Source organism: Hemitrygon akajei, chromosome 6 (assembly GCF_048418815.1).
Source record: "Hemitrygon akajei chromosome 6, sHemAka1.3, whole genome shotgun sequence".
Lineage (NCBI taxonomy): Eukaryota > Metazoa > Chordata > Chondrichthyes > Myliobatiformes > Dasyatidae > Hemitrygon > Hemitrygon akajei.
In genome coordinates this window covers 10,931,228-10,934,470 of record NC_133129.1, presented here as the reverse complement: position 1 = coordinate 10,934,470, position 3,243 = coordinate 10,931,228, and the positions used below count along the sequence as shown (strand labels likewise).

The 3,243-nt window shown below is 42.3% G+C and overlaps 1 non-coding gene across 1 annotated transcript; it reads left to right on the top strand.

The window, feature by feature from the left end:
- Positions 1 to 2,515: 2,515 nt before the first annotated feature.
- Positions 2,516 to 2,618, top strand: LOC140729875 (U6 spliceosomal RNA). The gene has a single exon (XR_012099419.1). It is a non-coding gene; the product is annotated as a U6 spliceosomal RNA (small nuclear RNA).
- The last annotated feature ends 625 nt before the right edge of the window (positions 2,619 to 3,243 follow it).

Genomic DNA, 3,243 nt, shown 5'->3' with positions numbered 1-3,243 from the left:
TCCTTTCCACAGATGCTGCCTGACCTGCATTTTGTGTGTGCTACTCTGGATTAGACATCTTGTTTTATGAGGAAAGATAGGGCATTTCTCTTTGGAGTGAAGAAGAATGAGTGGTGACTTGATAGAGGTGTACAAGATTTTGAGAGATTTCGATAGAATGGATAGCCAGCACCTTTTTCCTAGGGTGGCAATAACTAATATGAGAGGGCATACGTAATTTTAAGGTGATTGGAGGAAGCTATAGGGGAGATAACAGAAGCATTTTTTTTACTCAAAGCCTGGTAAGACCATGGAATGCACGGCTGGGGTGGTGATAGTGGCAGATACATTTGGGGTATTTAAGAAACTCTTGGATAGGAACTGGCCCAACCAGTCCTTCGAGCCGTACCGCCGAGCAATCCCCCGACTTAATCCTAGCTTAGTCACAGGACAGTTTACAATGACCAATTAGCCTACCCACTGATATGTTTTTGGACTGTGGAAGGAAACGAGAGCACCGAGAGGAAGCCCACAGCAGCAGGAATTGAACCTGGTCACTGGTACTGTAAAGTGCTGTGGTAACGTCTACGCTACCGTGCCGCCCACACACAAAAAAAAACAGATTGATGTTCTTTCTGAAACTACATCTTGACTTTTTGGCTTTATGTCTTCCCTGTGTAGTCCATTTAATTCTGTCGGCCCAACGTGCCCTTTGTATGTGTCTTACTTCGTTTGTATTATCTACAGGTTTCACCTTTAAACGTGCATTGGTCTGGTGTATGTAAGCCTCTGCCACAGGCAGGTTTCTGTTGAGCTATACAACCCTCAGATTCATTTTCTTGTGGGCATATACAGTAAATATAAAGAACCATAATAGAATCAATGAAAGACTGCACACAAGACAGACAACCAGCCAATGTGCAAAAGACTACAAGCTGTGCAAATACAAAAAGAAAAAAATACTAACAAATAAATAAACAATGCTATCAAGAACGTGAGATGAAGAGTCCTTGAAAGTGAGCCCATTGGATGTGGGAACAGTTCAGCCTTGGGGTGAGTGAAGACGAGTTACATTACGAGCGACAGGTTACTATCGATGCAATGCTCCTCAGACAGGATGAAGAGGTCAATACTCCCCAATGCCATTAGGCTTTACAATTCTACCGCCAGGACTTAAGAACTTTTTAAAAGCTATTATTAATGCTTTTTGAGATAGTGATTTAGATGCATATCATATTTTTTACTGAGTTAAGTATTGTATGTAATTAGTTTTGCTACAACAAGTGTATGGGACATTGGAAAAAAAAAGTTGAATTTCCCCATGGGGATGAATAAAGTATCTATCTATCTATCTATCTATCTATCTAAACCCTTTGGTTCAGGATCTGGATGTTTGAGGGGTATTAACTGTGTCTGAACCTGGTAGAGTGTAACCTGAGGCTCCCATCCCTTCTTCCTGATGACAGCAGCGAGAAGAGAGCATGGTGAGGGCATTTGATGATGGACGCTGCTTTCCTGTAATGTAGATGTGCTCAATGTGGGGAAGGCTTTACCTGTGATGGACTGGGCTGTATCCACTATCTTTTGTAGGATTTTCTGTCAAGTGCATTGCTGTTTCCATACCAGGCAGTGACGTGACCAGTTAACACACTAAAAGGTCGGCACAACATTATGGGTGGGAGGGCCTGAACTGTGGGGTGTAAAGGGTGTCCAGGTAAGGGTAGCAGGGGGCTTGTCGTGTCCATTTCAGGGCAGCTCACTCGCCTTTGGGCCCCACTGGACACCCAGCTCTCTTCTGTGGCTTCAAGTAGCTGTTTGCATGTAACAGCGGTCACACCACATCAACAGCCAGGTTAAACCTGGTGAGGCCAGCTGGCGGCCTCGTACCCCAACGAGACGGGAATATGCCTTTCCTAGCATGTGAAGACAGCTCTGGCTAACTAGAAGGGTGAGATCTACTGTGAGATCCAATGGGTAGGAAGGCAGAGAGACAACCTTTTGTGCGCAGTTGAAATTTCTTTGTACAGTGGTAGCAAAAGATGTGTGTGCATGCACTTGGGCACACCTTAGAGGGAACATTGTTTGGATGGGAAAATTTTATATCTTTATTTTCACTAAGCTCTAACTGGACTTAGCATTCCCTTCAAACCACAGCAGTATTAGCGGTACCTGGGACATTGTCACCAATAGAAATCACAGATATTTTTATATCATGTTACAGTTGTAACAAATATATCAAAATATCATTTATTTCAAAATATCCTTTATCTCAAAATACTTCAAAATATCATCACTACTTGTTATTGAATGCATTAATAAAGAAACATATATATTGCTATATAATAAACAAGAGAAAATCTGCAGATGCTGGAAATCCAAGCAACACCTACAAATGCTGGAGGAACTATGGAAAAGAGTAAACAGTCAACGCTTTGGGCCGAACCCTTCAGCAGGACTGGCAAATCATTGTGATACTATATCACAAATTTGTTTTCTTAATAGTTTGATAGCTATATTTCAATAAAAATATAAAAAAATATATTGGCAGCACATATACTAAAATTGGAACGATACAGAGAAGATTAGCATGGCCCCTGTGCAAGGATGACACGCAATTTCGTGAAGCGTTCCATTTTTTTAATGGGCTGAGTGCAGATCGGTGGGACTAGGTGAGAGTAAGCGTTCGGCACGGACTAGAAGGGCCGAGATGGCCTGTTTCCGTGCTGTAATTGTTATACGGTTATATGGTCAAAATTGGTTTATTTTGTAATACTATGTATTTTATTTTATATATTTAAATACATCATTCTTTCCTACACTTTCCTTGAAAGTGAGTCCATAGGTTGTGGAATCAGTTCAGTGTTGGGATAAGTGAAGTTATTCACTGTGGTTCAAGGACCTGATGGTAGAGGGGTAGTAACTGGTCCTGACCTGGTGTTGTGGGTCCTGAGGCTCCTGTACCTTGTTTCCAATGGCAGCAGCGAGCAGAGAGCATGGCCGGGATGGTTGTGGTCCTTGATGATGGATGCTGCTTTTCTGCGAACAGTACTCCTTGTAGATGTGCTCAATGGTGTGGAAGGCTTTACCTGTGATGGACTGGGTCATATCCAGTACTTCTTGTAGACTTTTCCATTCATGGGTATTGGTGTTTCCATACCAAGCTGTGATGGACTGGGTCATATCCAGTACTTCTTGTAGACTTTTCCATTCATGGGTATTGGTGTTTCCATACCAAGCTGTGATGGACTGGGTCATATCCAGTAC